This window comes from Mobula hypostoma, chromosome 5 (assembly GCF_963921235.1).
Source record: "Mobula hypostoma chromosome 5, sMobHyp1.1, whole genome shotgun sequence".
In the NCBI taxonomy this organism is placed as follows: Eukaryota; Metazoa; Chordata; class Chondrichthyes; order Myliobatiformes; family Myliobatidae; genus Mobula; species Mobula hypostoma.
Genome location: NC_086101.1, coordinates 129,147,789 through 129,173,120, shown reverse-complemented (window position 1 = coordinate 129,173,120; position 25,332 = coordinate 129,147,789). Strand labels below are relative to the sequence as shown.

At 40.1% G+C, this 25,332-nt stretch overlaps 1 protein-coding gene across 1 annotated transcript in view; it reads right to left on the bottom strand.

The window, feature by feature from the left end:
* lingo2 (leucine rich repeat and Ig domain containing 2) overlaps positions 1-25,332 on the bottom strand; it is a 798,988-nt gene that overhangs the window by 424,190 nt on the left and 349,466 nt on the right. Inside the window, exon 2 of the mRNA XM_063047646.1 lies at positions 7,198-7,269. The gene's annotated coding sequence lies outside the window, so the exon portion shown is untranslated. The remainder of the gene's footprint in view (positions 1-7,197; positions 7,270-25,332) is intronic.

Sequence of the window (25,332 nt, the reverse complement as noted above, 5' to 3'; positions counted from 1 at the left end):
CCCCAGGTTGGGAACCCCTGACCTAAGAGAAGAGGTGAAACAATAGTTTAAAGTTCCTTTGAATGAAACTCCAACACAGTAGTACTTCCATTTCCATTGCAGCATAGCAGTAAATATTGATAATAGTATGAAGTAATAATGACAATACTAAAAATAAAGTGAATGTGGAGTGGTGTTTCATGGTGTTGCTTTGAAAGAAATGTTCGCCGGCAAGATATCATAAGGCAACACATGACTTGAATGACATCAGTAGCAGTAAAGAAATCAGAATCTAAAATATGTGCAATTATATAGGCTATCTCCTGTCAGATTTAACATTTTATCTTGCATATTTGCAATGTCGCTAGGGTGTGATAAATGTCATCAGTGTTATGAGAATATGATGGATACAAAAATGCCTTTTGGATTAAAGAAATGCTAGCAATGTCAGTCCAACAGATACTCATGTTGACAGTGCTATCAGAGTACGAAGTAAGCTGACAACGGTGTTAGAATCTGATATGAAATGAAAATACTGCCACAGAGTAATATATTCAAGCAGCACTGTTTTATAGTGATATATAATCCTGCCAGCAGTGGAATGTGATAAATACTGACTCTTAATCAATTTGGCAGCATCCCAGCAATCTTACACAGAAGGAAATAGGAAAAAGCAGGAAAAGGCCTCACACCCGCTTGAGTCTATTGAAGCATTCAGCAAATCATAAATGATCCTTGATCACAAATCAGCATTCCAGCTTGAACTCCATATCATCTGAGTTGCTTAAAGCCTCAAAAATTATCAGTCACAAACTGAATAATTGAGTTTCAGTAGTCCTTAAGAATAAAAAAAGTTCCAAAGATTCACAACTCAACAAATGAAGAAATTACCCTTTGCTCCAGTTGAAAATAGTAGAAGTTTGAACCTTTGGCCATAACTCCTGGTTCCTAATACTCTAAACCAGCCTTTCTCAAACTTTTTGTCTGGAGGAACCCTTGAAATAGTTTTCAGGTCTCAAGGGATTCCTGCGTAAAAGTTATTGTATCTGCAGCTCTTGCTATATTAGTATAATCAGTAAGTTGTAGATATAATCCAAAAATAATTGTCAGTGTTCTTTTGAATAGAGAATAAATTTTTAGCCAAACTTCCCTGAAAAAAATAGGTAGCTAAACTTAGCTTAACTTTCTTAAAACTAATCTCTTTCATTCCCTTTCATAAATTTTAAAAACTCATTATGCAAACCTAATAGATTTCTATTAAATAACTGGCTTAAACCAGAATGGATTAATTTTTCTAAAGGTAGGTGTGGTAGATTTAATTTAAATAAAGGTTGTAAACTTAACTTAATTTAATGCTATTTATGACATGAAAATTTATTGACAATGCTGAATAATAAAGTTGCTAAAAACCATAAGCCAAAAGAACACAGTTGCCTACACAGTTCCTCCGAGACAGATCTTTTGTTTCCAGATTGAAGACAGCACACTAAATGTATCTTGGTCTTTGCTTGTTTTCGGGCAGCTCTTTGCAACAGAAAAATGTTTTCTTCAGTTTCACCATTATTTACAAATCGCACAAATGCTTCCTACATAACATTAATGGTGAAATCTGCTGATTCATCAACTTGGATAGAGAAGCTGTTGTTTTTCAGTTTATCACATAAAACCTCTTCAGCAACATGTGACATGTCATCAATACATTGACTTATCATACTGTTTGAGAGTGAAACCTTTTCACTTTCTCGTACTGCATTTTGTCCCAACACTTTACCCACTATAATTTTAAATGCTGGTATTTTTAGGCTCTCACCAGCTGTGTGATGTTTCCTATCTGGGTAATGAGTTCTGTTACTAAGTAACTTGATTCCTAAATCTTTTTATTGACTGTGCTTGAAAAGGCTTTATTCTGTTTGCTTTGAGATTCCAATAGCCAATAAAATAATATGCACTTTTGCATGCCATACGGCTGTGACTGTAGTTAAATGTCTTTTCAATTTTGATGGAGCCATTGCTGCATGTGTAAGTTGTTTGCCACAGACGAGGCACAATGGAATAGGACAACTTGGATCTCCAGTCCGTGTAAAACTCATTGATAAGTCACTATCATTACAAGGACGGACTTTTTTGTGGCAGTAGTGTAGTGAAATCACTAAGACAATTGGACCATCAGACATGTCTATAATACACAGGGGTTAATAAAATATTAAAAAAAACAGCAAAATAAATAACTAAATGAGACAACCACACAAAAAAATAGAAACTTCACAATACAATTCACTTCTAACCTACACAATCCACCTCTCCAATATTTACAACAACAGTAAAGCAGCTGGCCAGCAGCTGAGTCGCATGTAAAAATTCCTCCTTTAGAATGAAAATTTCCCTCCAATTTTCTACTACACCAGTAGAGATTATTCACTCCCATAAGTCAGTCAGTGGCGTATAAGGGGAAATTGGTGGAGGTAATTCAGGATGGAGAGGTTGATAACATAGTCCAAGTTAGACGAGTCCATTCAAAACTAGGAACGTGCCCTTCACTGATATATACTGTATTACCAAATTCTTAGTTATTAATAATGATCTGCTATATTCATAGAAACCACTAGCAAAGGGGTTCTCAACCTAGGGTCTGTGGACCCGTCAGTTAATGATAGTCAATGACATAAAAAAGGCTGGGAACCCCAGTGGAAGCAAAACATAGTTTCTCAAACACTTTCGACACAACAGCATTCAATAATATTGCTATTGTTCTTTCATGATATTGTTGATTTAAATTAAACATTATCAGATCTGTAAAAGGTGCTTAAACCTGTCCTTCAATTGAATTTCCCACATAAGTTAGATCTGCCGTCTAAACTACTTTTCAGGCATTTCAGAAAACTAATCATTTTGGGAGTCATTGAATTGCTTCTGTTTTATTGGTGTAATGGTGATAGAACACCATTGCAATATGAAATATTGATTATGTAGTAACAATGAATTGTAGCTCAGACAACTTGAAGAACAAAAATAATTGACTGACATTAGAAATTAAATCAATAAAATAAGATACATTTATTAAAAAAATTAATGAACATTTCTTATTTGTCTTGTTTTGCTGCTGCAAAAATACTTAAAAAGAATTCTCTTGACATCTTACAGGCACCTTGGTTGAAAGACTTATTGTTCAAGAAAGAAGAATCACTGAATCGATTTGTTGTAAATTGACATGACGGCTGAATGATGTGGGTAACAGCTCCAAACGTCGATGATAATTTACTCCAAATAATCACGGCAACTCATTGAAGAACAAAGCTGCTTTGGTAGCATAAGCAGTTGCTATTGCCATCAAATACTCAAAGACCCAGTTACTATATTTTTTTCCCACTGGTTGTATTAAACTGCAAGACAGGGTACCAGAAACTTATCCTTCTTTGTCTGACAGACCATTGTGAAAGGGAAGCTTGGGCTGGTGAAAGGGTGGTAATCTCAGGATTGCTACCTGTGCTAGGTGCCAGTGAGGGTAGGAATAGGATGCTCTGGAGGAGGAACAAGTGGCTGAGGAACTGGCGTAAGGGGCAGGGTTTCAGATTTCAGGATCATTGGGACCTCTTCTGGGGCAGGTGGGACCTGTACAAGAGAGACGGGTTACACTTGAACCACAGGGGGACCAATATCCTTTCAGGGAGGTTTGTTAGTGCTATTGGGGAGGCTTTAAACTAGATTTGCAGGGAGATGGGAACCAGAGTGCCAGAGCTGACAGTGTGGCTGGGGTGAAAATAAATGATATTGAAAGTTTAAGCAAATCCGCTGATAGAAAGGTTGTGAGTGGTGGTAAAAATCTTCTGAGGTGTATATATTTCAATGCTAGGAGTATTGCGGGGAAGGCAGATGACTTGAGGGCGTGGATTGACACGTGGAATTATGATGTTGTAGCAATTAGTGAAACTTGGCTACAGGAGGGGCAGAACTGGCAGCTTAGTATTCCAGGGTTCCGATGTTTCAGATGTGATCGAGGCAGAGGAATGAAAGGTGGGGGAGTAGCATTGCTTGTTAGGGAAAATAATACAGCAGTGCTCAGGCAGGACAGATTAGAGGGCTTGTCTACTGAGTCCTTATGGGTGGAGTTGAGAAACAGGAAAGATATGGCCACATTAGTGGGATTGTATTACAGACCACCCAATAGTCAACGAGACTTGGAAGAGCAAATCTGCAGAGAGATAGCAGACAACTGCAGGAAACATAAAGTTGTGGTAGTAGGGGATTTTAATTTTCCATACATTGATTGGGACTCCCATACTGTTAGGGGTCTAGATGGTTTAGAGTTTGTAAAATGTGTTCAGGAAAGTTTTCTAAGTCAGTATATAGAGGGACCAACTAGAGGGGGTGCAATATTGGATCTCCTGTTAGGAAACGAATTAGGGCAAGTGACGGAAATCTGTGTAGGGGAGCACTTTGGTTCCAGTGATCATAACGCCATTAGTTTCAATTTGATCATGGACAAGGATAGATCTGGTCCTAGGGTTGAGGTTCTGAACTGGAAGGCGGCCAAATTTGAAGAAATGAGAAAGGATCTAAAAAACGTGGATTGGGTCAGGTTGTTCTCTGGCAAAGATGTGATTGGTAGGTGGGAAGCTTTCAAAGGGGAAATTTTGAGAGTGCAGAGTTTGTATGTTCCTGTCAGGATTAAAGGCAAATTGAATAGGAATAAGGAACCTTGGTTCTCAAGGGATATTGCAACTCTGATAAAGAAGAAGAGGGAGTTGTATGAAATGTATAGGAAACAGGGAGTAAATCAGGTGCTTGAGGAGTATAAGAAGTACAAGAAAATACTTAAGAAAGAAATCAGGAGGGCAAAAAGAAGACATGAGGTTGCCTTGGCAGTCAAAGTGAAGGATAATCCAAAGAGCTTTTACAAGTATATTAAGAGCAAAAGGATTGTAAGGGATAAAATTGGTCCTCTTGAAGATCAGAGTGGACGGCTTTGTGCGGAACCAAAGGAAATGGGGGAGATCTTAAATAGGTTTTTTGCGTCTGTATTTACTAAGGAAGCTGGCATGAAATCTATGGAATTGAGGGAATCAAGTAGTGAGACCATGGCAACTGTACAGATTGAAAAGGAGGAGGTGCTTGCTGTCTTGAGGAAAATTAAAGTGGATAAATCCCCGGGACCTGACAGGGTGTTCCCTTGGACCTTGAAGGAGACTAGTGTTGAAATTGCGGGGGCTCCTGGCAGAAATATTTAAAATGTCGCTGTCTACGGGTGAAGTGCCGGAGGATTGGAGAGTGGCTCATGTTGTTCCGTTGTTTAAAAAAGGATCGAAAAGTAATCCTGGAAATTATAGGCCGGTGAGTTTAATGTCAGTAGTAGGTAAGTTATTGGAGGGAGTACTAAGAGACAGAATCTACAAGCATTTGGATAGACAGGGGCTTATTAGGGAGAGTCAACATGGCTTTGTGCGTGGTAGGTCATGTTTGACCAATCTGTTGGAGTTTTTCGAGGAGGTTACCAGGAAAGTGGATGAATGGAAGGCAGTGGATATTGTCTACATGGACTTCAGTAAGGCCTTTGACAAGGTCCCGCATGGGAGGTTAGTTAGGAAAATTCATTCGCTAGGTATACATGGAGAGGTGGTAAATTGGATTGGACATTGGCTCGATGGAAGAAGCCAGAGAGTGGTGGTAGAAAATTGCTTCTCTGAGTGGAGGCCTGTGACTAGTGGTGTGTCACAGGGATCAGTGCTGGGTCCATTGTTATTTGTCATCTATATCAATGATCTGGATGATAATGTGGTAAATTGGATCAGCAAGTTTGCTGATGATACAAAGATTGGAGGTGTAGTAGACAGTGAGGAAGGTTCTCAGAGCCTGCAGAGGGACTTGGACCAGCTGGAAAAATGGGCTGAAAAATGGCAGATGGAGTTTAATACTGACAAGTGTGAGGTATTGCACGTTGGAAGGACAAACCAAGGTAGAACATACAGGGTTAATGGTAAGGCACTGAGGAGTGCAGTGGAACAGAGGGAGCTGGGAATAGATACAAAATTCCCTAAAAGTGTCGTCACAGGTAGATAGGGTCGTAAAGAGAGCTTTTGGTACATTGGCCTTTATTAATCGAAGTATTGAGTATAAGAGCTGGAATGTTATGATAAGGTTGTATAAGGCATTGGTGAGGCCGAATCTGGAGTATTGTGTTCAGTTTTGGTCACCAAATTACAGGAAGGATATAAATAAGGTTGAAAGAGTGCAGAGAAGGTTTACAAGGATGTTGCCGGGACTTGAGAAACTCAGTTACAGAGAAAGGTTGAATAGGTTAGGACTTTATTCCCTGGAGCGTAGAAGAATGAGGGGAGATTTGATAGAGGTATATAAAATTATGATGGGTATAGATAGAGTGAATGCAAGCAGGCTTTTTCCACTGAGGCAAGGGGAGAAAAAAACCAGAGGACATGGGTTAAGGGTGAGGGGGGAGAAGTTTGAAGGGAACATTAGGGGGGGGCTTCTTCACACAGAGAGTGGTGGGAGTATGGAATGAGCTGCCAGATGAGGTGGTAAATGCAGGTTCTTTTTTAACATTTAAGAATAAATTGGACAGATACATGGATGGGAGGTGTATGGAGGGATATGGTCCGTGTGCAGGTCAGTGGGACTGGGCAGAAAATGGTTCGGCACAGCCAAGAAGGGCCAAAGGGCCTGTTTCTGTGCTGTAGTTTCTATGGTTCTATGGTTCTATGGAATGGTGGTGCTGGCTCGAAGGGCCGAATGGCTTACTCCTGCACCTATTTTCTGTGTTTTTTTTTCTATGGGCATAAGAACTTATTGATCATGAAAGGCTATCACAGGGAGACATGCTGACTTTATTTGACTGGACAGGATAGACATCAAGGAAGAGAAATATCAACTGATATTATGGCCTCCTCACCAGCACACTTCTCCCCATTATTGGCCTTCCCAGTTAATCAGCTATAGCAGCAGTCTCTCCCAGTCAGATTAGCTCATTCAACACATGGAGGAATCATATGTTGGATCTCTGTGTTCTCTTTGATTCAGCAGAAAGGTATCTTAACAGGTTTCATTAAAAGATACACAGCTCTAGGTTGTTTGATTGACTAAATATCAAGCACTGTCTCAGATAGAGAAAACAATTATAGGTTGTAACGGAGCACGTAAAAGGTATCAGGATTAACGTAATAAGCACAATGAAGCAGAATGAGACTAGAATAAAGATACAGTACATACCACTGCAATTCGAGACCATTATTGAATCATTTGATCTTCAGTACTCTCAGAATAGGGACCATCTTCTATCAGCTGCAACCAAAGCAGAACGTTCAAGAGTAAATCTTGTGCCGATATTATGCAGTTAATCTCTTCTACAGTCATCGGCATTATTTAAAGGACAGGATATCCGCCTTCTTTGAAACATTGCACTCGGTGCACATTCCATCTGATATTCTCTGCTACAAGAGGTTCACCAGCACCTAAGCACTGGCTGCTGTTGGCTTTCACTAGTTAAATTGTAACAACTAAGATTTTGCTCTTTCAATCCATTTCTTGAGCATGAGATAAAAAGAATTTTCCCCCTACTGTGTATAGTATCTGGCGATGTATTTATTTTGCCCTTTGTGTGCTTAGCTGCTTCAGTTTGCACATGGACCCAGGAGATTAGACAAAGTGTAGGTTTTGATTGAGAATTCATTTAGCATTTGAATGTTTACTGTCGATCAGATTAACATAAGTATAGTAAACCTGGGCCGAGGAAACAGACAGGGATGTCGAAAGGTATTAGGACAGAAAATTACATCAGGCAAATCTTCCTGCAAGCTACTTTCTAGATCAGTGGTTCCCAAAGTAGGTGATATCACAGCCCTGGGAGCACTGGGAATGTCTAAGGATGTGATAAAGATAAAGGTGTGGTGGGGGGGGTGCTCAGTAGCAAGGGGGGCACCTGAGATAATGCAGACTTAAATTAAGAAATAAATTACTTAATCATTTGAGCATCAATGCCTCATAATTGATTACAACGATCACATCATCTCCTGCTAATCCACTGGACTCTTAGACTTTGCTCAAAGCACACTATAGATGTTGAAAAGCAATGTGACACTTCTGTATTTGGCATATCATGACAAATCTGAGCTGAAGAAATCATGTTATTTCGGGCCTGGCCCACAGTGGTACAGTGTAAGCTAGTACAACTCCCATACCCTAATCACACAGTGACACAATTCTTGTGAATTAGGGTACGAAACAGAAACAGAAACAGAAAATACTTCAAACAGAAATAGAAAGCACTCCAAAACATGCTTTCCAAAACTTCACAACAAAACAATAGTGGTTTGCGTGCTTCATACAGCATTTCATTGCTCATTGCTAAATCTGGAAAGACCCATACATTTGGAGAAGAATTAATTCTGTCAGCAATAAGGGAGGTTTTGAGTATGCTTTTGCAAAAGGTCACCAGACCAAATAACTAATGTGATTACAATCGGTGACATCTCTGTTCAAAGATGAACAGGTGAAATGTCTGAGAATGTGGAAGAAACATTGTACAACTTACTTAGGGCAACATAATTTGCTCTGCAGTTGAATAGGTCAACTTTGCCAGGCAAGAAATGTTGGCTTTGTGGTAATGTTCACTTCATAAAAGGTGAGAGCATGGTTCAGGAGTTGACATTTGCAAGGGGACTTGAAACAGATATAAAGGGGGAGTCAATATTTTGTGCTGTTGAGCAATTTTTCAAAGAGAAGCACATTCCGCTCAGCAACATTCTTGCTTGTGCACCAAATGTGGCACCATCATTGCCAGGTTGCTCTGTGGGGTTATTACTTTATTGAAAAAAGCTGTACATAACATATTTACCACTCATTGTGTAATTCACAGACAACATTTTGTCGCTAAAAACCTGTGGTCAGCTGCACAAGTCTTTGAATACTGTTATCAACAGCAGTGAATATAATCAAGTCCCATGCCCTCAGTTCTCAATTATTTTGAGACCTTTGTACTGAGATTGAACAGTCTGAACACTTGCTGTTGCACACAAATGCCAGATGGCTCTCAAAAGGAAACTGCCTGAGATGCTTTTATATGCTTTTTGAAACTGTGATAATTTTTTTAAAGACTCAAATGCCAATCAACTAAAGTAATCAACTCAAGAATATTAGGCATGACATTGCTTATTTGTCAGAATCATTCACAAAGTTCAATGAAATTCACCTTCAATTGCAAGGAAATAATGTGTATCTTATCAAAGTCAAATCAGTCGTCTCCACATTTCTGTCCAAGTTCACTCTGTTTAAGTGTAACACTGACTGTCATAACCTTTTCCAGGTTCTGAGCATCTCTGAGTTGGAAGAGAAAGAAGGAATACCAAATGATTATCTTCAAGTATACTGTGCACTACTGGGTGAGCTGCATAAAGACATGTTGGAAAGATTTCAGGATCTTCTGTTGATCCAAATTCCTTGAGCACACGTAATGAGGAATTAACAGGAAGGTTGGAGGAAGAGCTGATTTCACTACAAAATGACTGTAAGATTAAGCCAAGGTACGAAAAATCATATCAAGACCTCTGGTTGCAGAAAGAACTCTCTGAACATTCTTCTGCACTGTGGAAAAAGGTCAAGATATTTGTTATTGCCTTTCAAACATCACATCAGTGGAGTGTGGTTTGAGTGCAGTCACCCAACTTCTTTCAAAGCAATGAAACAGACCGTAAATCATTGAATGTGGGCATCTGAGACTCCTTCTAAGTGACATTCAGCCTAATGTTGAGAAGTTGATATCCTGCACCAACCCCACCCATCTCATTGAAAGATGAAAAAGCAATGACGTAGTGAATAGCTGGATGACTAATGTACTCTCTAAAATTGTTGATGAAAATTGCATTTACTGCAATTAAATAAAGAAATAATTTTATTTGTGGCTTTTAATAGACATAAATATTTTCACAATTATTTGTCACTGCTTTGAATTTGAAGTTCCTAGTTTATTTTACTTATACCTTATAATTTTTATGTGATGGCTGGAAAGGGAGATGGGGCACTGGGGCTGTGGTCTGGGAGGTAGGTTGGCAGTAATCCAAAAAAACCTTGGGAACCACTTCTCTAGATCATTATAATCCCAATCACCTGAAAAAAAAATCCTGCAAAGTTATCATTTATTAATTGTGGGGTGGGGGAACTACTCTCAAAACTATATTAACATTTTTCTTTCCACAGAAGTATTTTAGAAACAATATATATTTTAATCTTGTGACATGTTCCTTTTGTGGTTTATAGCTGCCATAGCAACAATCATAGCAGCAGCTGCTGATTTAAATATATAAAAATGTTGACTGTGATCCAACAAGCTGCTTTGTGTATCTGTGATATTTGTTAAAAGATGGGGTAAAAACACAGTAGTATTTTTTTATTGTGTCTATTGATGCTGTTGCTATGGAATGGTTCTCATATTACAGATACTCTCTGGTGTTAAGCTCTCTACTCATGCACACCATCTCTTCTTTGGTGCCAGAAACACTATCAGCATGCAATATCTTCTAAGCAAGTAGTTCTTGGTGAAGTCTTTGAATTCACTACCTAACAAAAAAATGGGCTGCCAACATATTAAATCACTCGTCATTAGTTTTCCAATTGCTAACTCCTTTGTAGTGGTAAGTCCTGAAGAATTAGTCACATTACAAGACTGTGATCTTTTGTAGGTGACAGCCAGCAATGTTATTAAGATTGTTCTTCCTTTACCAGGAAATTAGAGTCTGCAGGACAGAAGAAGTCCATTCAGCCAACTAGAACACAACTGGAATGTTTTATGTTCCAGGTATCTCTGCCTGCTGTATCAGTGAATCTACCACTTTATTCTCATCGAATGTTAATGGTGCTTTGTTTTAAATCAGAGAGACTCAGGAGATTGCAAATCCTGGAATCTGCTGTAACAAACAATCTGCTGGAAGATCTTAATATCTGCATCTGGGGAGGAAATCAATTGCCGATGTTTTGGTTTAAAAAAATACTGATACTGTTTATTTTATACCATTTCTTTTAGAATTACATGTAGGACAGACTAATTAAGGCCACACATTTCCTTTTCAAAAGAGCATTGGTGAGCCACATGTGTTTTACCAGTATCTCACAGTTTCCTAGCCACCATTTATACTTGATTTTGATCCTGAATTCCACATTTGTTTAAACTACTTAACCCTCAACATCCCAGCTCTCATCAACCTATATTTCCAGACCAGTAACCCAATCTTGAAAATAATCAGTAACTCTGTTACTTCTGCAACAAAGACCAGGTCTACATTATGACATCTTTTCCACCATTTAGCTTGAGTGTTACCATTCTAGCATTCTCAGAAAGAAGTTTTCAGTTTATTGTTTGGATTAATTAGTAATAGATAATATAGTGATGTCTACCTGGTTTTGTATTTGCCCATTTGGAAATATCATGTCTATGTTCCCCTATCAAGCCCATTTGCAAGAAATAGTTAAGAGCACACACGTTAGCTTTTTTTTCCAATTAAGATGCTTCTCACCATTCATACTGCAAATACATTAACTACATATGGAATAGAAAGCTCACATCAGTGCTGGTCTATGTACCAAACTGCCATGAAAGCCTGCTCACTTACGTCCTATAAGTAAATGAATCTGCTTTAATACCTAAGCACAAGAGATCCTGCAGATGCTGGAAATCCAGATCAATAAACACAAAATATTGAAGGAACTCAGCCGGTCAGCCAGCATCCATGGAAATATTTTGGGCTGAGATCCTTCTTCGGGGCTGTTAAAGGAAGGAGGAAGGTCTTAGACTAAGAAGGTAGGGGACAGGGAAAGAGGACAGCTAGAAGGTATTAGCTGAAGAGAGGTGGGTGGGGGATGGAGGATGAAGTAAGAAGTTTACTCCCACCACCTGTCTTCACCTATCAGCTTCTAGCTTGACTTCCCTCTGAAATATCTGAAAGATCTCCTTGAGAATTTGCCTACCATATCTCCCCATGAATTGGCCCTGTTGGTCTCACACTAACAAGGTACTATGTTCTGGTGCCCAAGTCAGAGCTGGGAAATTTGTGGCAGTCTCTGAGAAGTCCAAAAATCCCAAGCTTCAAGTGTGGTGATCAGCTGAGCAGAATTTCAGGACTTCTACCTTCACTTAATTGTCTTGACTTTCTGCATAGATTACGTAGGTACATTTGGTAGTTGCAAGATAGTGAGCCAACTTATAAAGCAGAAAATCTAGACCATTATATTGCATTGGCTCTTGATGCAGCCTTGAGTCACCTAGACAAAACTAATACTTATGTCAGGCTGCTGTTCATTGACTACAACTCAGTATTTAACACAATCATTCCTGTAGGTCTGATAAAAAAGCTCCAAAATCTGGGCCTCTGTACCTCCCTCTGCAACTGGATCCTTGACTTCTTCACTGGGAATTCACATATAACATCTCCACCTCACTGATAATCAATGCTGGCACACCTCAAGGATGCACGCTGAGCCCTCTGCTCTACGCGCCCTACACCCATGACTCTGTGGCTAGGCACAGCTCAAATGCCATCTATAAATAAGCTGATGACTCAACTATTGTTGGAAGAATTTTGATGTACAGAAGCAAGAAGTATCGGCTAGATGAGTGGTGTTGCACTCATCATCAGTAAGACTAGAGAACTGATTGTAGACTTCAGAAAAGGTAAGACCAGGGAACACACATCAGTCCTCATAGAGGGATCAGAAATGGAAAAGGTGAGCAACTTCAAGGTCCTGGGCATCAACATCCCTGAGGATCGAACCTGGATCCAACATATGAATGCAGCTACAAAGAAAGCACAATATTACATTACATTAGGGGTTTGAGAAGAATTGGTATGTTATCAAAGACACTCAGAAATTTCTACAGATATTCCGCGGAGAACATTCTAACTGGCTGCATCACTATCCGGTATGGGGTGGTGGGCACTCTAGAGGATCAATATAAGCTGTTGAAAGTTGTAAATTCAGTCAGCTCCATTATGGGCTCCAGCCTCCCCAGCACCCATGACATATTCAAGGAGCAACGTCTCAAAGAGGTGGCATTGATCATTAAGAACCCCATTAAACCAGGACTTGCCTCTTTTCATTGCAAACTAGAGAAGTTTGAAAGCACACACCCAGTGATTCAGGAACACCTTCTTCCCCTCTGCCAGCAGATTTCTGAATGGGCATTGAATCCATGAACACTAAGTCATCACTCATTTTTGCACTACTTATTTAATTTAACTGATATACTGTATATACTGTAATTCACAGGTCTTTTAAACTTATGTATTGCAATGTACTGGTGCAACATAACAAATTCCACGACATATGCGAGTGATATTAAATGTGATTCTGATTTTGATATGTTGAAACATATCAGATCAATATTATTCATTGCATTTTGGTTGAGAGGTTAATTTCTGGAGAGATGTTGTGAGAGATACTAAGCTACATGGCATCAGAGAGTGATTGCTCCTATATCAGAACCAACAAATAACTGGACTAAGGAACACACACAAAATGCTGGAGGAACTCAGCAGGTCCTGCTGCCGGGTCTCCGTCCGAAATGTCGACTGTACTCTTTTCCATGGATGCTGCCTGGCCTGCTGAGTTCTGTCCGCATTTTGTGTGTGGTTGCTTGGATTTCCAGCATCTGCAGATATTCTCTTGTTTGTGATTTGACTCTAGGGGATGATCTACTTAAAATATTGAAGATTCTTTGAATGAGTGAGAAGAATGACTTTGTCTAGTCCTGATGAAGGATCTCGGCCCAAAATGTTGACAGTTTACTCTTTTCTGTAGATGCTGCCTGGCCTGATGAGTTCGTCCAGTATTTTGTATGTGTTGTTTTGGATTTCCAGCATCTGTAGAGCTTCTTGTGCTTGAGGTACAGAATAAACAATGAGTGAACTGAAAACTTACAGCTAGGTTGTTCAAGGATAACATTAAAAAATACTTTAGCCACTCAGAAATCTCCCACTTCCAAGCAGCCTGGCCCACAGTTAAAGCTTTGCTCCTTCTCTGATATTCAGGAATGATAATGCTCAATGATGTTCTTTTAAAGAAAGTTGTTCAAAGATGTTACGTGCAAATTGGGTTTTCCAAAGAAACCTGGGATTAATATTTAATCACTATTGGCAACCTTCAGCCCTTGTTCAGTTGAAGGCTATGAACATCATGCTCTATGCCTCCATCAATGAGGCTTCTTCTGCTTATCAAGTTGTTTTACCATGATGTTCTACCATTTTTACCAAAAATAAATTAGTGGGAAAACTGAAGACTGGACGACTTTTAAAAACTTACAGAAGGAAACTAAGAAAGTCATTAGGAAAGAAAAGATGAATTATGAAAGAAAGTTGGCAATTAACAGAAAAAAGGATACTAAGAATTTTTTTAAATATATGAAGAGTAAGAGTGACACAGGTAGATATAGGACCAATTGAAAATGATGCTGGAGAAATTATAATGGGTATCAAAGAGATAGCAGAGGAACTAAATGAGTATTTTGCATCAGTCTTCACAGAGGAAGACATTAGCAACATACCTGATAGCCAGAGGTCTCAGGGAATAGAAGTAGGTACAGTTAAGACTACTAGAGAGAAAGTGCTTGGGAAGCTAAATGGACTAAGAATAGATAAGTCTCCCAGACCGGATGAGGTGCACCCACGGTTTCTGAAGGAAGTGGCTTTGGAGATTGTGGAGGCATTGGAAATGATCTTCTAGGAATCAATAGACTCTGGCATGGTTCCAGATGACTGGAAGGTCACAAATGACATTCCACTGTTTAGGAAAGGAGGGAGGCAGCAAAAAGAAATTTTCAGACCTATTAGTCTGACATTGGTAGTTGGCAATTTTTTGGAGTCAATCCTCAAGTACGAGGTTATGAAATACCTCGAGGTGCATGGCAAGATAGGCCCAAGCCAGCATGAAGGGAAGATCCTGCCTCACCAACCTATTGGAATTTTTTGAGGAAATCTCAAATAAGATTGACAATGGAGAGGCTGTGGATGTTGTGTATTTGGACTTTCAAAAGGCCTTTGATAAAGTGCCGCATAAGAGGCTGCTAAATAAGATGAGAGCCCATGGAATTATAGGAAATATATTGGAATGGGTGGAGCATTGGCTGTTAGGCAGAAAGCAAAGGGTGGGAATAAGGGGATCCTATTCTGATTGGTTGTCGGTTACTAGTTATGTTCCACAAGGGTCGGTGTTGGGGCCGCTTCTTTTTACAATGTATACTGATGATTTAGATTATGGATTAAATATTTTTGTGGCTAAGTTTGCGGATGACACCAAGATAGGTGGAGGAACAGGAAGTGGTGAAGAAACGGAAAGGTTGCAGAAAGACTTGGTCAGTTTAGGAGAGTGGGCAAAGAAATGGCTGATGAGATACATTGTTGAGAAATGTATGGTTGTACATTTTGGAAAAAGAAATAATTGGGCAGATTATTATTTAGATGGGGAGAAAATTCAAAAATTGGAAGTGCAAAGGGACTTGGTGGTCCGCGTGCAGGATACCCTAAAGGTTAACCACCAGGTTAGATTGGCAGTAAGGAAAGCAAATGCTATGTTGGCATTCATTTCAATAGGAATAGTGTATAAGAGTAAGGAGGTGTTGATGAGGCTCTGTGGGGCACTGGTGTGACTTCATTTAGAATACTGTGTGCAGTTTTGGGCCCCCTATCTTAGAAGGGATGTACTGATGTTGGAGAGAGTTTAGAGAAGATTTACGAGGATGATTCCTGGAATGCAGGGGCTAACATATGAGGAGTGTTTGTTGGCTCTTGGACTGTATTCATTAGAGTATAGAAGAATGAGAGGGGATCTCATAGAAATATTTTGAATGTTGAAAGGGTTGGAAAGAGTAGATGTAGAAAGGCTGTTTCCCTTGGTGGGTGAGTCCAGGACAAGAGGCCACAGTCTTAGAATTAGAGGGTACCCATTTAAAACAGAGATGAGGAGAAATTTTTTTAGCCAGAAGGTCGTGGATTTATGCAATTCATTGATACATATAGCTGCAGAGGCCCAATCATTGAGGGTGTTTAAGGAGGAGATTGATAGGTATCTAATTAGTCAGGGTATCAAGGGATATGGGGAAAAAGCTGGAAATTGGAACTAGATGGGAGAATAGTTTAGCTCATGGCAGAGTGGCAGAGCAGACTCGATGGGCCAAATAGCCTACTCCTTCTCCTTTGTCTTGTGATCTTGTGATCTTGTGGTATTTGTGCAATTCTCTGATTGATATCACTCCATTCCTGGGAGCTTACTCTACACTTCCTCCTACCAGACAACCACGCAGACTGCTTTTGAAATGGATCACAAATTAGACATCACCTTCCATCCTTGATAAACTAATCACTTGCATCTGTAATGGGACAGGAAGAACAAATTGAAAACTTACATAAAAATGAAGCGTAAAAGAGCTTTGAACAGCAATAAAGATGGCTATAGATTTCAATTGTACAGAGACAAGTTTGTGAAATGGCTGGACACATGGGATTCCCTGTAACAATGCAGAGAAGTGGGAGTTAATCCATATTACATGAAGGAAAAAGAGAGGGAATGCAGGCTAAATGTTATAAATGAGCTACAAAAATAGAGAGAATTCACTGTCTTTGAATGCAAGCGTTTGAAGGGAGCAAGTGATTAATCAGTAAACAGAGGAATCTTCTGGACTTTCAAATTAGAGGCATGGGGGCCCAGAAATACCTTAGCACAACTCAGACGAGAACCATTTTGTGAACATTCCAGGTATCCTGACCCTATGGCAAAATTTAAAATCTGACTGCACCAGGGTGATTGTTATTCTTCCTAGTACATTTTTACCAGTTTTAAACTTCCCAAAATTACGACAGTGTAATGAGCAATTCTTGTCTCCAGATCTTCACCCTCTCTTATCCAACAACCTAGTTTCCCCCCGAAGCCATGCTCTTTTAAGTTCCAAAACACTAGATGTGTTCTTTGACTTCACTGAGAATTGCAATTTCCTGCAGCTGCAAGAAGATCCTCATGAGTTTTCCACTGCCTTGCCTGTGAAATTCGGGATCACAGTCACCTTCAGTTCCCGAGCCTCAGGGTCAATCCAAGCTCTTGACAAACCTTGCAGTTTGCTGCCTACTGCTTCTTTAGGGAAATCCATTATCAAGAAGAGACTTCATTGACTTGCCCACGGCAGAGGAGAGAATGGGCACAAGCGTTTAACCTGCAGTGTAGTTTTCCCTGGTGCAGACATTGATCAAATACACATATTTTATCGTGACCTCCTTGACAATCTCCTGCCGGTAACCAGAGAGTCTTCGTAAGTCTTCACAGAAGGAACATGACTCATGTAGGCACTGTTCTTCACCAGACCACTCTGATGTCTGGTTAACACTCTTCACCTTCATTCCATCATTGCAGGCTTCCTTCCTGTAACTAGCACTGTTGTTTGTAATGTGATCAGATCTTTTATGAGCTAACTCATACAGAAAAAATGCATCTGCAAGGCTGAATACTGGAAGGTGCAATTTGTTAATTGAGAACACTGCTCTGAAAGTCTGGCTTTATACAAAGAAACTGAACAGCATTGTTTTGTGAATTAGAAAGTTCTTAATCACAATGTTATTTTCACAATGTTAGGGTGCTCCAAAATGTAGTTTTAACACTGTTAAAAGTAAAAAATACAAAGTTATGTTAAATCTATATAAAACTGCTTGATTTCATGTTGGCGCGAGGAATTCTGCAGATGCTGAAAATTCAAGCAACACACATCAAAGTTGCTGGTGGACGCAGCAGGCCAGACAGCATCTCTAGGAATAGGTACAGTCGACATTTCGGGCCGAGACCCTTCGTCAGGACTAATGGAAGGAAGAGCTAGTAAGAGATTTGAAAGTGGGAGGGGGAGGGGGAGATCCAAAATGATAGGAGAAGACAGGAGGGGGAGGAATGGAGCCAAGAGCTGGACAGGTGATTGGCAAAAGGGATATGAGAGGATCATGGGACAGGTGGCCCAGGGAGAAGAAAAAGGGGGAGGGAGGTAAAAAACTCAGAGGATGGGCAAGGGGTATAGTCAGAGGGACAGAGGGAGAGAGAGAGAGAGAGAGAGAGAGAGAGAGAGAGAGAGAGAGAGAATGAGAGAGAGAGAAAGAAAGAATGTGTGTATATAAATAAATAATGGATGGGGTACGAGGGGGAGGTGGGGCATTAGCGGAAGTTAGAGAAGTCGATGTTCATGCCATCAGGTTGGAGGCTACCCAGACGGAATATAAGGTGTTGTTCCTCCAACCTGAGTGTGGCTTGATCTTTACAGTTGAGGAGGCCGTGGATAGACATATCAGAATGGGAATGGGATGTGGAATTAAAATGTGTGGCCACTGGGAGATCCTGCTTTCTCTGGCAGACAAAGTGTCGGTGTTCAGCAAAATGATCTCCCAGTCTGCGTCGGGTCTCGCCAACATATAGAAGGCCACATCCTTTTTCTCCCTCAGTCCCTCTGACTATACCCCTTGTCCATCCTTAGGGTTTCCCCCCCCTTCCCCCTTTTCCTTCTCCCTGGTCCCCCTGTCCCATGGTCCTCTCATATCCCTTTTGTCAATCACCTGTCCAGCTCTTGGCTCCATCTCTCCCCCTCCTGTTTTCCCCTATCATTTTGGATCTCCCCTCCCCCTCCCACTTTCAAATCTCTTACTAGCTTCTTTCAGTTAGTCCTAACGAAGGGTCTTGGCCCGAGACGTCGACTGTACCTCTTCCTAGAGATGCTGCCTGGCCTGCTGCGTTCACCAGCAACTTTGATGTGTGTTGATTCATGTTGGAGTAGGCATTATTTGTTTCCAGGCATTATTCTTTAGGAAAGGGTGTACAAATCAGAATTAGTTCTAATATCACCAGTACGTGTCATGAATTTGATAACTTTGTGGCAGCTGTACAATGGAATACATGAAAATAGGAAGAAAAACGTTACACACGAGGGGTGATTGATAATTTTGTGGCCTAATATGGAAGGAGTCGATTTTAGAAAACCTAGCACATTTATTTTCAATATAGTCCCCTCCTACATTTACACACTTAGTCCAGCGGTCGTGGAGCATACGGATCCCTTCTTTGTAGAAGTCAGCATCTTGGATCTCCAGTAAGTGGTCCATGGCAGGGGTGATTGATAAGTTTGTGGCCTAGGGTAGAAGGAGATAAGTTATACAGCTCTCGTTATATGCACATGCAGTTCAACTCTTTGAGTGATTATGCAGAAAGTTTGAAGTTAATAACTCATCTCCTTCTGCCTTAGGCCACGAACTTATCAATCACTGTGTGTGTGTGTGTGTGTGTGTAATTAAATTAAATAAGTAGTGCAAAAAAGGAAATTAAAAAAATAGTGAGGTAGTGTTCATGGGTTCAATGTCCATTCGGAAATCGGAGAGCAGAGGGGAAGAGGTGCTGATGAATCGTTGAGTGTGTGCCTTTACGCTTCTGTATTTCCTCCCTGATGGCAGCAATGAGAAGAGAGCATGTCCTGGGGAGGCAGGTGTCCTTAATGATGAATGGCTCCTGCCCAGGATGGAGCTGGCTGATTTTACAACTTCCTGCAGCTTACTTTGATCCTGTGCAGTAGTCCTCCCTCCCCCCCCCCACATACTAGATGGTGAGGCAGCCAATAAGAATGCTCGCCATGGTATATCTATAGAAATTTGCCAGTTAAATATAGCTACTGTCTTGCCTTGTTTATCGCAGTATCGATATGTTGGTTTCAGGATAGGTTCTCAGAGATATCGACATTGCTTGTTACTGCTCACTCTTTCCACTTCTGATCCTTCTATGAGGACTGGTGTGTATTCCTTCATCTTACCCTTTCTGAAGTCCACTATCTGTTTTTTGGTCTTACTGACGTTGAGTGCTAGGTTGTTGTTGTAACACCACTCAACTAGCTGATCTATCTCACTCCTGCATGCCCTCTCGTAGAAGAGCAAAGAGGTCCTTCTGCAGTTGTACAGGGCCTTGGTGAGACCACACCTGGAGTATGGTGTACAGTTTTGGTCTCCAAATTTGGGGAAGGACATTCTAGCTATTGAGGGAGTGCAGTGTAGGTTCCCGAGGTTAATTCCTGGGATGGCAGGACTGTCATATGTTGAAAGACTGGAGCGACTGGGCTTGTATACACTGGAATTTAGAAGTTTGAGAGGGGATCTGATTGAAACATATAAGATTATTAAGGGATTGGACACGCTAGAGGCAGGAAACATGTTCCCGATGTTGGGGGAGTCCAGAACCAGAGGACACAGTTTAAGAATAAGGGGTACACCATTTAAAACGGAGTTGAGGAAAGACTTTTTCACACAGAGGGTTGTGGTTCTGTGGAATGTTCTGCCTCAGAAGGCAGTGGAGGCCAATTTTCTGGATTCTTTCAAGAAAGAGTTAGATGGAGCTCTTAAAGATAGCGGAGTGAAGGGATCTGGGAGAAGGCAGGAAAAGGGTACTGATTGTGGATGATCAGCCATGATCACAGTGAATGGCAGTGCTGGCTCAAAGGGCTAAATAGCCTACTCCTGTACCTATTGTCTATTGTCACCACCTGAGATTCTGTTCACAATTGATTTTGAGAACTACTGCACAGATTTACTACAATGAAATTAGGAATGTGGAATAGAGTGAAGGGAGTATAATTTTCCTCCACAGAGTAGAGAGGCTTGGAAGAGATGTGAGAGAGCTTAGTAAAACAATAAATGCTTTAGATAAACTAAACAAAGAGAAACTATTTCCATTTCTGGAACGGTAATCTACAAAAAGAATTAGATTTAACGAAATTGGCAAAAATACCAGAGGTAACAGGATGAAATATTTATTTTTTGAGAACATGTTGTTAGTGTTCGGGATGGTCTGCATGTCAGGGATTGGAGATAGATTCAGTGGCAGCCTTTTAAATAGAAACAAACACATACATGAAGGGGACAACAAAATCATACAACACAGATTGGATGGGTTGAATGATCTGCTGCTATTCCATAAAATTATATAGCCCTCAGTTTCGATGATTTCATGAATATTACAGAAGAAATACTAATATTTTTCAGTGTGAAGCTAGGCTATGAAAATATCCTCCAGTGGATGAAATGTATTCACATATCACAATGAACTTTAATGCCCTTATGCTATACCCATTCTCCTGACAACATGCCATCTCCATGAGGCACAGAAAATAGTCAAACATTTCTACTGTTCCAACTGGTGTCTAATATTCCTTCTACTGTGCCAAATATTCCCTTGGAGATAACCACTACCAGCAACATCTGTGCTCCTCAATGGGGGTATGTTTCATATATTCCAGCAGTCCAAGTACAGTCCTCAGCTTTGATCCCCTTTGTATGGAACTTGCATATTCTCGGTCACCCCATGGATTTCCATCAGGTACTCCAGCTTTCTCTTCAGCCAAATGGCATTTAGTTAGTAGATTAATGGACCACAGTAAATTGTCCCTAGGATGTAGGTGAGTGGTAGAATTTGAGGTAGTTGATGCAGGTAGAAGGAAAACATGGAAATATTGTAGATTTAAATGAATGCTGGGTAGCTGGTGTGGACCTAGTGGGCCTAACAACTTTTTTTCCATGATGGTTGGTACTATGACTCTGATCATGTTTCATCCAAAACCAATAATAACAATAAACATAATGGAGACTTGGAACAAGTAAAATGTTGATATACAATTTCACACAATCATAGACCTACAAAAAGTGACAGGGCTATTTTTCTTTCCCTTTATGCCTTGATAATTCAGACTTCCTGACATCCTAATTTTTGTATCATTTTCATGAAATGTGGTTCTACTTTGGACTGAGAATTAAACATAGTCTTTTATTGCCCAATATGCATTAAATAGGTTCAAACAACAGGTGTTCACATTGAATCTCATTGACATAGTTATTTGAGATCACATAATTTGGACTCTTAGGTTCAAAAGGTCCTTTTGTTACTCAGCCTTTCAGCCAAAAGACAGCAGAGTGTTATGGTTTTGTGCAGTTGCTTCAGAGAGTTAGCCAGCTACCATTTGCAATGGGGCAGTATACAATGACAGGCTTTTTGGCTAAGTTAGATGAAGCAGTTAAGTTCGATGCTGCCTACATTGGAATTGCATAAACACTTTCTACAGCAGATGTCATTGATTATCATATTTTTGTCCCTTCCTCAAAATAGGAGCAAAAACTGCAATGACCCTTTGACAGTGGAAGCTATTTTGAAGAAACCAGAGGTAATACAGAAGGGAAGAGGAGCAGCCAAGCAAGGCAATGAAAATGTAGAAAATAGGAAACTTTCCCAAAAAGCAGTGCTTTCTACAATTACAGGACATGTGTTTAGGATAAGAGACAGAAGCTTAGATAATATCTGAGGAAGAACATTTTCAACTTCAACACACCACCTGAGTCGACAGTGCGGTCAAGTATCTCACAACATTTTGTTGTATCTCACAGCATTTTATATTCGGATGAGCACTTGCATTGCCATTGCATAGGAGGCTGTGACTCAAAGATCAAAGTAAAATTATTATCAAAGTACATATATGTCACCATATACACTGCTGAAATTCATTTTCTTGTGGGCATACTCGGTAAGTTCGAGAAACATAACAGAATCAATGAAAGACTGAAAGCAATGGACGGACAAATAACAAACATGCAAAGGGTAACAAATTGTGCACATACAAAAGAGAGAAAAAATAAGCAACAAATATCGAGAACATGAGATGAAGAGTCCTTGAAAGTGAGTCCATTGGTTGTAGGAACAGTTCAGTGAGGGGGCGAGTGAAGTTGAGGGAAGGTATCCCCTCTGATTGAAGACCCTCATGGTTGAGGAATAATAACCATTCCTAAACCTGGTGGTGTAGGCCCTAGGCTCTTGTACCTTCCTTCCTGATTGCAACAGCAAGAAGAGAGCAGTTTCTGGGTGTTGGGGGACCTTGATGGTGAATGTTGCTTTCCTGTGATAGTACTCTGTGTAGATGTGCTCACTGGTGGGGAGGGCTTTGCCCCTGATGGACTGGGCTGTATCCACTACCTTTTGTGTTATTTTAGGTAAGTATAGATAAATGACATACACAGTATATAGCTATATTTTTGACGGCCAGTTGGAAGTGATAGGTCTTTTTCTATCTTCTTTGACTTCATGATAAATGCTAGGATACTAAGGAGCAACAAGAACTAAGAACAAAAGATCTAAATTACTGACTGAAACTGGGTAAGTAGATAAAATATTTGAGAAGAGTATTTGCCTTCTTTCTATGAGATATGGATGATAAAGATAAGGTCGTTATTATAGAGCATTACACAGAAGTCATAGGGCCACAGTTACAATACTGTCTGCAATCCTGAGCACATTACAGGGTGTGATAATATGAGACAGGATGCTAAGGGTGTTTACAAGGATACTTAGAACACACCTTATGAATAAAAATGACCTCACATGTAATTATATTATCTGGTAGCAATGTGTCGAAGAGTGATTTAGTGAACATCAAGTCAGAATAAGCAGAGACAGAGGTTTAGATAGAATCTGAGGAAGAACATTTTCAGCTCAAAGGGTTGTTGCATTCCAGAACACACTAGCTGAGTGGATAGTGGAGGTTGGTATTCTCACAACATTTAATAATATTTGAGGAGCACTTGCATTGCCAATGCATATTTGACTTGGCAAAGTGGCTATTATTTATAAGGCATAGTTGTAAGATAATAAAATAATTAGAGTGGTGTTGAGAATTTGTCCAAAGAGAGATGGAGAAAGGTATTTGGAACTCATGAATGCAAAGTGTGGTAAAGGTGGAATTTTTATTAAAATTACCTAGATAGGTATTTCATTTACTGCAACCCACAAGCACTAGTGCCAGACAATTCTATTCCAGCTAGAATGGCCATGGTGAAATTTCTAAGGATTTTCTTTATCCGAGTACTAATACTCTACATTAGTCTTAACCACTGAAGGATAATAACCTGCAAACTATAATTCCTTTCATCTTCCCAGTGCTCTGAGGTGCTTTAGGTCTAATTAGAGAATTTTTAAGTGAAACCACTAATGCGAGGACTCAGCCAAATTGCACCAGACAAATGGCTGTATTTTGCTGAGCTGCCCTCCACATTCAATTAGTCCTGAACCTTTCTGCTGGAATAATCATGCCCTGTTTCCTGGCCTTGTTGGCATTTATATGGGATAATGCAGGTAGACATGCCAAAAGAAACCAGCAAAATCAAGTTATAAACATCAATCACCGCACTGGCAAAAAGTTCCTGTCCTTCAGAAATGTGCTCAAGGATCTACAGAACTGGAACATTGCTTTAAAACCCACTCATCGGAAATTTCCAGAAGTGCAGCACATTCTCTCTGCAGCATTGTAGTGTCCAGCTGGACTTTTTACTGAAGTCACAGGCCTGAGAGATAAAAACTCATTCCTTCGGATTTAAAAAACAAGGCTTCTCTCATTATGCAATGGCTGGAATTTGGGACGGATTGAGCATGAAATTGTATATTTAATGAGGAAAAAGCAACACACAAATGAAAGCATGAATTACAGAGCCCAAAATGTATACTGCCTATTCAGTTCATGCAATGTGGATCATATCCATCTTCTTCTTTGGCATTTCCTCAATGCTGAGAATGACCTGTATTTCTGAAAGGGGAAGATATAAGGAAGGGTGGCTTTCACCTACAAGCTGCTATGCATCAAAGACTGAGTAAGTCATTGGTCCAATGGCAAGAATTTGCCGGTCGCCTCACTATACAAAGGATGTAGAAGCATTGGAAAGGGTACAGAGGAGATTTACCAGGATGCTGCCTGGTTTAGAGAGTATGCATTATGATCAGAGATTAAGGGAGCTAGGGCTTTACTCTTTGGAAAGAAGGAGGATGAGAGGAAACATAATAGAGGTGTACAAGATAATAAGAGGAATAGATAGAGTGGATAGCCAGCGTCTCTTCTCCAGGGCACCACTGCCAATACAAGAGGACATGGCTTTAAGGTAAGGGGTAAGAAGTTCAAAGGGGATATTAGAGGAAGGTTTTTTACTCAGAGAATGGTTAGTGCGTGGAATGCACTGCCTGAGTCAGTGGTGGAGGCAGATACACTAGTGAAGTTTAAGAGACTACTAGACAGGTATATGGAGGAATTTAAGGTGGAGGGTTATATGGAAGGCAGGGTTTGAGAGTCGGCACAATATTCTGGGCCGAAGGGCCTGTAGTGTGCTGTACTATTCTATGTTCTATGTTCTAATTTACAAGATTACATGCATTGAATTTTATATGTAGAAGTATTTATTTTAACAGCCAGCAGAACATTGTCAATAAGAAATTTGATCTCCTCTGGGTTTGATCGTTTTTACTCTCATTCATTGGCACTCTTACAAAAGGAACGCA